The sequence below is a fragment of the Ursus maritimus genome, unplaced genomic scaffold, assembly GCF_017311325.1.
Source record: "Ursus maritimus isolate PB19 unplaced genomic scaffold, ASM1731132v1 scaffold_23, whole genome shotgun sequence".
In the NCBI taxonomy this organism is placed as follows: Eukaryota; Metazoa; Chordata; class Mammalia; order Carnivora; family Ursidae; genus Ursus; species Ursus maritimus.
Window position 1 is genome coordinate 13,316,225 of NW_024424786.1, and position 12,924 is coordinate 13,329,148.

Consider the following 12,924-nt stretch of genomic DNA (forward strand, 5'->3'; position numbering starts at 1 on the left):
TTTTAGTTTCAGGATGGTTATGCAGTCATATTTAACTGGAATGTCTTCTTGTTCAAGCTACGTTCCCTTTACTGCCCTTGTATTAAACACTACAGGTGAAATCAAAGCATGATGGTAGCTCAACCTGTTTGAGGTTTTGAAAACCTTGAAATCACTGCATCTTTCTTTTTTTCATCTGCCTTTACTTGGATTCTTAAACTGATTGAGTTGGCCTCACAAACCTTCAAAATTCAGGAAAGCATAGACTCTTGCTGTGTCTGTTCCATAATGTTGCATCTTCCAGGAGGAGCTGAGAGGTTTGAAATAGGCAGCAGAAGAGGAAGGAAAAAGGAGGAGAGAGTGCACTGAAGAATGTGTTGAATTGGCTCCTGCTCCTGTTTTGGCCACTGTGGTTTGGTCCTCCCAAAGTTACTTCACCTCTTTGGGTATCAGGTGTCTTTCTCTGACAACATAAAGCATTGGTTTTTATGGCCTTGAGAATTCTTTGTTGTTCCGGGCCTCAGTTTCTTTTACAATATTAACATAATATTCTATCTACTTTATAAAGCTTTTGTGAGGATTGCATTAAGTGTCATGGATAGTGTCTTTTCAGCACCTGTTACTTAGTAGGTAATAAATGGTCCGTTGTCACTCGCATATGATTCGAGGTGCTAATAGCTGAAATACAAGAGGATAACTCACATGTAATGTGCTAGACATTTAACATAACTTATCTAATAAAACCATTCTAGTGGCTAAGTGGAAGTTATCCATATTTCCTATATTCGAGTTTAAGAGGGAAAGACAAAAACGTCTCTCCTTCTGCTGTTGCATTCCTCTCAGAGAGATCAGATTTGCCCTTCTGTAAGTGGCAGTATTTACAGACTAACTTTTAGGACATCAGAAACTGTGCCCCGATATAATAACCAGGCTCAAAACTTGAAAAAGAGGTAATTACTTAGCGGCTCCAGAGATTTGCTCGGATTTATTTATAGTCACTAAGAAAAGCCCTCCCCTCCCTTTCCCGGGCAAACCCAACGCACTGCCCACCCACACTGCGGCACTGGACGCTCTGGGGATGCGAGGTTAATTCCCCGAGTAGCCGCTAAGGGGAGCTGGACGCTGGACCGCCCTCCGGCGTTGCCATAACAACGGCGGGCGCGCAGCCTTAGGAGCAAAGTGTCGGCTAAGGCAGGTGTTGGATTGCAGCGCTCTCGCGGAGGCTCAGGGATTGTGTGGAGCCCCGGAGCCTCTCAGAGAGTCTGGCTACTATTCCTCCGCCTCCCTCTCGGACAGCTTCCGAACCCAGCGGGGACGCACAGAGTGAAAATGGTCCACCATTCAGGCTCGATTCAGTCCTTTAAACAGCAAAAAGGTCAGTTGGAATCTTGGTCCCCCCTCCCTAAGGGCGTCACGTCCCCCTCTGCATGCCCTTGCAGTTGTGTAGGAGCATCCTTTCCAGGCTAATGCGACGCAGAGGTGGAGAACTCTGTGAAGTTAAAAAAAAAAAAAATGTTCTTTTTTTTTTTTTAATGTTTCTTTACTCTGCATCCAAGATGAGTCTGATTTCTGAGCCTCCGCACGGTCCCAGGGCGAAGCGGAATTCGTCATTTCAGGGACTTTGATTTAGTGTATTATCTCTGCTAAGACTGTTTCATTGCATTGCAGTAAACCAGCTCAGTAGGGGCTGTTTCACCGGCCCAATAGGGCTCCGAGGTTTGAAGACAGAAATATTGGACCATGTTTGCCCCGGTCTGTGATTCAAATGGCCAAGAAGCTTCACATGAACAAATCCCTTATTTGAGATGCCTTTACACAGTCCTAGATAAATGAATTTTTGGAGAGTTCCAGAAGTTGGCCTGTTGAAAGGGCTCTGAAACTTTCTTGGAAAACTTAATTTTGTTCATGTCCTGTGTTTGTTTCTGGGTTTCAAGCTTTTGTTACTGTTGGTAGGTTCCTCTTCTAGGGGCTTTGTATTATCTCTCTTAGCTTTTCCTTCAAGTTTCTCCCTGGATGCAGTGGTATGGGTTACTATGTACATAATCAAATCAACAAATATCCCAAGTTATCCTCACTCTTTGGTCCTTATTCCCTATTTTGTTGAAAAGTATTTTTCTAGAGCGTGTTTATGTTTAGGCATATTCCCAGTTTTTTGGAGTTGGTCCAAAAACATTTTTTAAATAACATAATTACCATCTTATTGAATTAATAATGGTGATGGTAATTATGCCATAGTTGACCATAAGGTACCTAAGATATGTGAATTCTGGAATGATAAATTGGCTCATTCAGAGTGAAGTGAATATTTACTTAAATATTCCTACTCCCCCCCATGTAATCTATATTCTGTCTATCTATCTGTCTATCTACAGTCAACAGTTGTTACTATGTAGATCTTCAACTTTTTTAAAGCAAAATCTGGATGGATATGCCAGGAATAATTTATTAGGGATTCCTGCATTAGGCAGAATATGGGACTGAATGAGCTTCAAATTCCATAATTTTATACTCTGTTACAGTCCAAGTTCTCTAGGTTCTTTAAAAAATATGTTGAAATTGGGAGTGGGATGAGACACTGGTTAGACAAATATTTCACATGGTGTGTAATTCCACGTCAAATTTAAGTGTTCCAAAGAGAATTAAATTGTTTCAAGAAGTCATATTCTCTTTAATCATTATTTTAAATACATGTACACTTTCAGAATGAAGACAAAGATGATCGGAACTTTACCCCAGCTTCATACAATTAATATTCTCCTCTGATGCATGGCTATAGGTTACTCATTTCTGGAACCTGGAACATTGAAATGGTCCCCACACAACTTATTATGTATGGATACATATTTTGTTTTTAAAAGCTAACAGCTGCAAACTAAGGACCACCTGTGATTGCTCAAAGTGAGTTATAAAAAATTATAAAAATCCTAGTTCTTCATATTATCCAAAAACATTTGGTTTCCTTTATGATGCATTATGAGCCATTTATTTTCAAGTCTTTTACTTTTTGGCACAAAAGGCAACTTGAGCAGAAGGATAAATGTAGAGAGGAAGAGGGATAGGAAAGGAAGCACCAGTAAAGTGGTTCTGGTTAATTGCTTCTTAACCATGAATGGGCATTCCAAAAAGACACACCAAACTGAGGATTAGCTACTTTAATCTTTCAAAGAAGAAGCAAACTAAGATTTTAGACCCAGGGAGCATGAGACAGAAAGCTTATAGGAGTGCTTTTAACCATAACATTAACCTGAAAACTTCACATTAAAATAGAGAACATGCTGGAACTCTGGAGTTCTCATTTCTAAGCTCGCCTTCATAACTAGCTTAAAAACCTTAAGCAAAGTGTTTAATTTCTTTGGACTCTGCTTCATTGAAAGGATTGAACTCCTGACCACTACAGCGTTTTTGATTTCTCTTTCTCTGTTCCTTGGGGAAAGGACAGGTGGCAATGTGAAAGCAGAGATAATTTCTTCCTGGGCCAAAGAGAAAAGCCCTGCTTTTAGTTAACAAGAAATGATTTAGGGCACCTGGCTGGCTCAGTCCGTTAAGCGTCTGTCTGCAGCTCAGGTCATGATCCCAAGAGTCCCAGGACAGGAGCCTCTCATCTTTGTCCTCCTCAGGGCTCCCTGCTCAGCAGGGAGTCTGCTTTCCCTCTGACCCTCCTCACTCTTGTGCTCTCTCTCTCCACCCTCTCTCTCTCAAATAACTAAATAAAATCTTAAAAAAAAAAAAAAAAAAGGAAATAATTTAGCCGAGTAAACCAGTTTCTAGGGATGACTTTTTGTTTTAATCAAGTGAGATTAATGTTTGGTTTTGGCTTTGATTTCAACTTTATAGTACCTAGAAAGAGCATGAGATATTCAGAAAACACCCTTATTGTAAGACTTTAAAAATGTTCACCATCACTTGAAAAACAGACACACTCTCTGTTTAAACTCTCAACAAGCCAGGAGACTTTTCCTTCTATGAGAACTATATAATAATCAATCACTGATCCACATTCCCTCACTGATATTACTCAGTGTTTTTCAACAAGTTGATATAGATGCCAGAATCATTATCTGTAAAACGAAATACTATCTGTAAAACCAAATTTCCCTATTAATTTAATCTGTGATCTTCATTTTCAGCCCTGGATTTTAATTCTACATATACTACTTACAAGTTTTGTTCTTTAAGATCTCTAAGGTTCAGTTACTACCTCTGTGAAGTGAAGATAATATCTACATTGCAAAGTCCTAATGTGTTCAGCAGTTTGGCACACAGATTGGGGATCATAAATATAGTGAATAATTAATAAAAATAATAATGATGATAGCTACTCTTCTTCCCAGGCCCATCTGCCTTTTTGTTGACTACTTAGGACTAAAAAAACACCCTCAGCATTTCCCTTATAAGGTGTTGCTTTTTGTTTTACTTTGTCTCACTTTTGTTATTTTGGGGTATTTTTAATGAAAATGAGACTCCAGGCCATCTAAAGATTCCTTACAATAGTCTTGAGTTACACTCACAAACTATCCAACTCCTGTGCTCATTTCTCAGGAAAGCCTCTCAAAAATTCCCATAGAGTAAGTTTAGATATTCATTTCATAATTCAACATTTCACTGCAAATCAAATGTACTTATTCACTCTCCACTCAACCCATATTTACCAAGCTCTTGCTGTATGCCAGGCAGGGTGCTTAACGATGGCGTTGTCAAGAACGCTTTCATTCTTGAACCTATTACTGCAAAAACCTTCTTCAGAGAACTTCGTATAGTAGGAAGTCTGAGAGGTTTGCTAAACACAGCCTTTATGCAAATTATAGGAAACTGCATTTTTCTAGGAAGATGTTGACATTTTGTTTATTGACGATGCCAGTTTTGTTTTCTAAAGATACCTACATATATTTTTAATTTTTTTGTGTGTTTTTAATTTTTTTCCACCTTAATTAAATTTTACATTGTTTTATTAAGAGGCTTAATAAATTAGGGAGTAAAATGGGAAAAGCGGGGGGCGGGGGCAGAGTATTCCACAGTTCATTTATTTCTGAAGTCTCAAGGGTACACTGGAGTGTATTATGCTTACAGAGAACGGGGAGTGTGTGTTTGCCTTTGCCTTAGCACATATTGGAGGAACACATTAGCTGGCAAGTCAGCAGTGCTATCTGGTGAAAGTCCAACTGTGCTTCCCAGCCTGGCTTGCTCTGTTCACTTGATTTAGGACGGATTCGTGTGTCATGCAAAAGTGGGCAAGAAAAGGACAATGTGAGTTCTGGCTTCTGGTGGCTGTTATTTACCAATACAGCCAGCAAGACTTTCAGGGAAACCATAGGTCACATCAAACACAGCCTGTCCTAAAAGGCTTGGGCTGAATGGGATTAGCTGAAGCTGTTAAGTGATTCATTGTTATTCTAAGGGACATTTGGTTAAACATGAAAAGAGTGTTTTTAATAATTCCATGGAATCAAACACTTCCTACTCAAAAAGTGGTTTAATCATAATAATAATCCTTACACATACATAGGAATTTGCAGACCACAAAGCACTTATATTTTCTTTTTTCAAAATAAATGACTTGCTATGGCAGGTGCCCACCTGTAACGCCCCTCAGCAACCATCCTGCTTTGTGTCCTGTTCCTAGTTCACAATACCCTGAAGGTACATTGTTGGGGGAAATACCTAGTTTCAAAATCTCTAATCTGCCTCATTTTCCTCTCACTCATATCTTTAGAATCTAGAACTTTCCTATGCTCTTCCCCTGGTAAAACCAGAAAAAAAAAAAAAAATCTGAAGCCGTTTATACACTGACAGAAATGCATTCACACATGTATACTGACTCTCCCTGGTATTTTGACTGTTGATTCTTTTATTTATGACTAAAGAGAGGCATTGGCTCTTGTTAAAATAATTCCTGCCACATAGGAGAAAAAAAGTTGGGGGAAGATATTTTGGGGTCAGAAACTACTTCCCTCAGGCTGGTACTGAATATCACCTGATCACCACAAAGGATTGGACATTGAATCTAATTGAGAACCCCTCAGGTCTTCTACTCTCTTAATTTTCACCCTTCTCTTTCTTTACTTCCTCAGTGGATTTCCTACATATTTACAACTCTAGTTCCCCAGTGATAATCTCCCAGTGAGGGAAAGCCCAACTATGAAGAGAACGTAGAGATATTTCAATCCAAATAGAAAACACATGTGTCTGGGACCATTTCTTTAAAAGTCCTGCATACCTCAGTTGGCTCAGAAGAATTACTGTGTCACTTCAAAGTAAGAATATTGAGGTTTAAAATGATGACTTTGAATTAGCAAAAATAGTATAGAATTTGTAATAAATACATATCCTCTATTTAGGCATGGAGAGAAGTGATAAAATTTAAAAGAAATTCCAACCAAAGTAATTATAAGGTAAAACTATGAGTGTTTCAAGGCTATCTAGAAGCGCAGTTATCTAACACATCACATTTCTCGAGGATTCTAAAGAGCTGAAGTCTTCATTTGAATCTAGGATTCAACATTCTACTCTGTCCATGGATGTTACTGGAAAAAGAAATATTGGGGGTTGATAATTGTATAAATCGACTTGTCAAAAGAACCCAAACCTTTAAAAAAAAAAAAAAGCCTGGCCTCTTTCTGTTTATTATTTTAGTATTTTACAATTACACAAATGTTTAGAAAATATTAATGTAAAATTTGTAGATTAATGTTAAATAGGTGTACCTTGATGAACACAGACTCAAATTTCCTGTGATTGAATTCTGTCACTACCGCTGTAACTTGGGAATTTACCTTTTCTGAGCCATAGGTTCTTTATCCAAACCCGTGGGTGGTAATCCCCACCTCTCAGGATTGTAGGGGAGTACAAACTGAGGGCCTCAGAGGGGAGGGAGGTGGGGGAATGGGATAGGCTGGTGATGGGTAGTAAGGAGGGCACGTATTGCATGGTGCACTGGGTGTTATATGCAACTAATGAATCATCGAACCTTACATCAGAAACCGGGGATGTACTGTATGGTGACTAATATAATATAATAAAAAATCATTTAAAAAAAAAAAAAAGGATTGTAGGGGAAGATAATGATAACACTACCACCAAAACCAGCAGCAGTAGCAAATACAGTGTGGATACTACTCTTGCCCGCTGTCTCCAAGGCTTAAAAGTACACTGCATTATTGGATGCTCACTAAACCTTTGGTACTTAGATGTATCATTTTTTCCTATTTTCAAGGTGAAGGAATCGAGGTTTAGGTGCTATATGCATTAATTCATAATGAGTGGTAGAACTGAGGGATGAACACAGCCCTCCCTGACTCCAAGGTCCAGCTTCTAATTGTTTTACATTCTGTATGGAAGCCTGGAAGCCTACTTGCTCCAAGTTCTCTGGAGGACCAAAAAAACAAAACAAAACAAACAAACAAACAAAAAAAAAAAACTGAAGCAGCGAGAAGGCAGCTCCCTCCCATTCGATTTCCACCATGGCTGTCTGTAGCTTGTCCTCTGGTTTTATCTCTTCTCCGCAAAACTATCAGAATTCGAGGCAGATTGCTGTGATTTCTGAGCTACATCTTGGGTAACTCACTGTCCATTCTGTGGCTTCAGTAAAATAAAAACTTTAGATGGAATCATGTCCATGATACCTTCTGACTGTACAGTTCGTCAGAAGTTACAGTAGTGTGGAATCAGATTCGAGCAGGCAGTACATTCGTACAACCAACCTGCCTGTCCCTTCACGTCACTGCCTTACCTGCTGAACTAACTGCATTGCAAAGCAGCAATAACTTTAAATTCTGGTTGGTTCCAACCCAGCAGGCACGTGAGAAACCACCACCAGCTCTGGGACCCAGGGTCACAAAACACGAGCCCCTATATTCACATCATCACTGAGACTAAGACCCAGTTGGCCTTGGAGGAGAGGACTTCCATGTGCATAAAACTGGATGGACATGAAAACTGTTTTGCAAATGTATTGTATTAGTCTTGGTACACTTTTTATCATTACATTTCTAGAAAGTTAATAGGCTGACCAAAAGGCATCTGTCAACTCCTAAAATTGTGCATATGTGTGTTAATGTGTGTATGTACACACATACACATATATATTAAAGATTTTATTTATTTACTTGAGAGAGAGAGGCAGAGATAGCAACAGAGATAGTGAGAGAGAGCACAACTGGGGAGAAAGGAGAAGCAGGCTCCCTACAAAGCAGGGAGCCCAACATGGGGCTCGATCCCAGGACCCTGGAATCATGACCTGAGCCAAAGGCAGATGTTTAACCAACTGAGCCGCCCAGGTGCCCCTTAAAATTGTATATATTTTCTATTGGCTTTGGAGCACTATTAACGGCAGTTTAGGCAGGGGGAGAGGGTCAGGCTTTACAGATTTATGCACAAGGTCCAGTTTAAACCGAGTTCCATCACTGGTATCTCGAGCGATTTGTTCCATCTACCTTAGCACACATCTCTCAATTACAAGATCTAAATTTTCAAGATCTAAAGAATCACCTGGAGTTCTTGTTAAATGCAAAATCTTCAGTCCCTCCAGATTTATAATGTCATCTCCCTCCAGGGGAGAAGTCTAAGAATCTGTGTCCTTGGCAAACATGCATCCTACAAGGTTCTAACAACTGAGCCCATTTGAGAAACAGTTTTATAAAATAATAACTATGTAAGCACTGAATGAGATAATGAATTCAAGTGTGTGAGCTATAGCAGGTTGTAAATAGATGTTCTCTATTATTAGTAGAGGCAAACTGCGTAGATCCTAGATACACTTAGCTGAATACATGTGTTTAGTCCTATGAAAATATAACTTTACTGTGTTTCTAATATTAACTACAATCCCCTAATTCTTCTTTTTTAAGGTATAATGAAGTTCCTAAATGGGACTTACTGCCTTGACTCATTTACTGGACACTTTAGTAAATGAGGTATACGACTTGTAGAGAAGAGCTCTCAAACTTTGCCTTTAGTTGTTCTATATTGACCCTTATAAATACCTCAAATGCTGTCAATTCTTTATATTTGCTATAGGTATTTTAGGTCCTTTTTTTTTTTTTTTTTTTTTTTTACTTTACAACTTTTTGAAAAATAAGGAGTCTTTAGTGAATACCCTCCCATAATGAAATATCTCACAGTGGGGTCTTAAAAATACAATACATGCTAAAAGTTTATATAGTTCTTCTTGATTTATGTATAGGGAAGATGTGCATTAGGTTTGTGGTGTTTTATTTATTTTTTAAATAATTCACTGTCATAATTTAAAGTCATAGTGAAAAAAGTACTATGTGAAATAAGAAGCATAATATGGAATCACAGAATTGTGTTTGAATCTTAAGACTGTTCATGTAGTGATCACGGGCAAGCTAATTTCAATGTGTTTCAATTTCCTTACTTATGAACTCAGAATAATAAGTGCTATTATTTAATGCATATTCTTTGCCAGACACTATTAAAAGTGTTTTGCTTATAGTATCCCACTTAATCTTCATAAAGAGACATATCTTTTACTGTAATTTCACAGATGAGAAAGCTGAAGGACAGAAAAGCTAGTATTCAAGGTCACACGAGAAGGAGTGGTAGAGCTAAGGTAGCTTTCTGGCAGGTAGACCTGTCATGAGGATTAGCAATTCTGTATGGTTAGTTCCTTCTACAGGGATTGCTTATAAGGTAGGCTCAATTCTTGGTGACTAATGTTTTTGTAACTAGTAGCTCCCTACCCTAACTTCAAATCAGTGAGATTAACGGTTGTCCCTTACTCAGCACAGGGTTTTAGCTCTTTACCTACATAATTCACTTGCTTATATCAACAGTTCCCGAATCATTTTTCAAATAATTCTCCCGAAGTTTAGCTGACTGCAAAGATTCAACTTCTTTTTCCTGTTAGGTAAAATGAGTTTAATTCACTAATATTAGCTCAACTTAGACTTATTCAAAAGACATCAAAACATATTTTAGCTATGAACTGGTGGACACACACACAATGGTATACGTGCAGCCAGTGGTACACTTATAGTCTACTTGCCTAAAACGACTTTGACTACTGACTGAACATAGCAACACAAGATGGCCTCAGACTTACAATGAGAGAGATAAATGGTCAAGAACTTGAGTGGAGATGTCATGCAGCTTGGATTCAAATGAAGCTTCTTGGGGCCGCTGGGTGGCTCGGTCACTTGAGTGTCTGGCTCTTGATTTGGGCTCAGGTTGTGATCTCAGGGTCCTGGGATCGGCCCCACATGGGGCTCCACACCCAGTGGGGAGTCTTCTTGTGGATTTCTCTCCCTCTTTCTCTGCCCCTCCCCCTGCTCACATGCGCTCTCTCTCTCTCAAAAATAAATAATTAAATCTTTAAAAAATTATGCTTCTTAGGATTTGTAATATATGATTTTTGCCAATATTTTTACTTCTCTAAATTTCCCATTTTCTCCTATATAAATTGGGACTGGTAGGGTTGTTTAGGGGATGACTTGCTATAGTGTATACTAAAGAAAATAAGACATATACCAATCTGACTCTCTCCTTTTTTTGCTAAGAAGTTCTAAGACATTCCAGTACAATTTTCTGCTTGTAGAATAAATGTTCCTACTAAACATAGGTCAGGAAAAGTCAAGTTTAACACCTTTTCCTTACAGTTCAGTACTTAGACTGATTTCTTTTTAATCATGTTACATCTATAAATTTCAACACAGCAAGGTATAAACTTAGAAAACAGAATTATCAAAAAATAATTCACATAATTTTTAGCCTCTGAATTTGTATTTACTTCTGATATAACATTAGCAACTTCTGATTATGATATTTTGCTTACCAAGTGATAGATATTCATGAAATGAAAGTATAGAACATGACAACTAAAAAGAATTTTATATAGATAGGGTCCAAATTACGTCTTTCTCTTCACCATATTTTATATATTATAAAATATATTATGGCATGCTATAATAAGAAGTAGCTTTCAGATGTCAGTCACCAACAGTAGATAAGAAAATTGGGGGCAAAACAGTAAATTCAGGGGTGCCTGGGTGGTGCAGTCATTAAGCGTCTGTCTTCAGCTCAGGGCGTGATCCCGGCATTATGGGATCGAGTCCCACATCAGGCTCCTCTGCTATGAGCCTGCTTCTTCCTCTCCCACTCCCCCTGCTTGTGTTCCTTCTCTCGCTGGCTGTCTCTCTCTCTGTCAAATAAATAAGTAAAATCTTTAAAAAAAAAAAACAGTAAATTAAAATTTCCTTACTGAGGAAAATAATGTCTTTTAAAATACTATCTTTGGTATAATGCCTCCTTTGGAGCAGTCATATTTTGAATGATGCTTTTCTATTTCTCACACATTGCTCCAAGACAAGTGAGTTGGTGGTACGTACCACATTGAACAGCTTGCAATTAGTCATAACTCTTACCAGATGTGAAGAAATCACCCACTCACAGGCACTTATACCCATTTAGACAACAGTACTCTAGAATTTAAATTACATATAAGCAGTTACTTTAGTCCATAGTCCATATAAAATCATGTTTTGCAAAACTTCATTTATACTCTCTAAAAACACTGTATAACTGAATAATGAATGTATACATGAGAATATTCTATCTAAATATAATGTTTAAGACCTAATTCTTATAATTTTTTCTTCATATAATCGGAACCCTGTGTGGTGCTTGAGTACTGCATTATTTTTAAGAATGGCATGATTCGATATCAAAAAATGAAAAAGGGATGGGGAGATTTTGAACTTTTCTATGCTTCAGACCCAATCTTGAAAAACAACCCTTTGTAGCCAACTGGAAATGTGGCATTCGAGGCTTCTTTGAAATTATCTGCTATTCCTTCCTTCAGCCTAGTTAAAAATCCTTGACGTGTGGGGCGCCTGGGTGGCGCAGTCGTTGGGCGTCTGCCTTCGGCTCGGGGCGTGATCCCGGTGCTCTGGGATCGAGCCCCACATCAGGCTCCTCCGCTGGGAGCCTGCTTCTTCCTCTCCCACTCCCCCTGCTTGTGTTCCCTCTCTCGCTGTCTCTCTCTGTCAAATAAATAAGTAAATAAATCTTTAAAAAAAAAATCCTTGACGTGAATGATATTCAATAGCTCTAAAGCTTAATATATTTGAATTTTATTTCTGCCAAGAATAATTTTGTCAGATTTAAATCTATTTAACTGCTCAGTAAATGCAAAGATGTTATCATGTGTTCATTGAACACTTTTAAAGATACCTGTCTTCAAGCATGGAAGGTTTGTAACTGAGCTTACTGTGGATGGCTCATCCCTGTGTGCTTGATACGCATTAACTCATCTAATTCTTTCAAAAATCCATCAAAGCAGGTACTACCCACTCCATTTTACAATAAGGAAATTGAGGCATAGTGTGACAGATAGTTTACTTAGTAACATAAGATGAGCATTTAGTAATGTCAGGAGTTTAACAGAGCTGGAATTTGAACCCAATATGGCTGCATGTCTTGTTCTCTATAGAGGTTTTTTCAAGGTGGCTGAAAGGAGCTGATCATAGTTCAGAGTCTACTGTGTGTCCATCAGTGTTCTAGCCATTGTATATATGTTCTATCACATAATTCTTATATTGACACTTGGAGGCAAAAGTCTGTTTCGCAGATAAGGAAACAGACTGAGAAGTGAAGGAAGTTGCACATGGCCACATAGCTAATATTCGGCAAATATGAGATCAAATCCCATAGACTTGCTAGTGTGCCATGAGATACATTAGGTTTAGGGAGAGTAGCTTCTCTCTGGCATTAGTTACCCTGAAAAAAATCGGATTAGGGAAAATAGCATATTGATGAATAGTTATGGTAAATATTTCAGGATATAATCTTTGTATGTCATGCAAAGTGGAAGGATTTTGACCTTTTGTGCAATTCAGTCAGTTACAAGATACAACAGGGATATCAACAAAGAATCAGAATTTCTGTTACAGCTTATATTTCACTTTTTATAGGATGGTGACAATCTATGAA

At 38.3% G+C, this 12,924-nt stretch overlaps 1 protein-coding gene across 1 annotated transcript in view; it reads left to right on the forward strand.

The window, feature by feature from the left end:
• Nucleotides 1–12,924, forward strand: part of ANO3 (anoctamin 3) — a 385,842-nt gene that overhangs the window by 132,559 nt on the left and 240,359 nt on the right. The gene's annotated exons all lie outside the window — the stretch shown is intronic.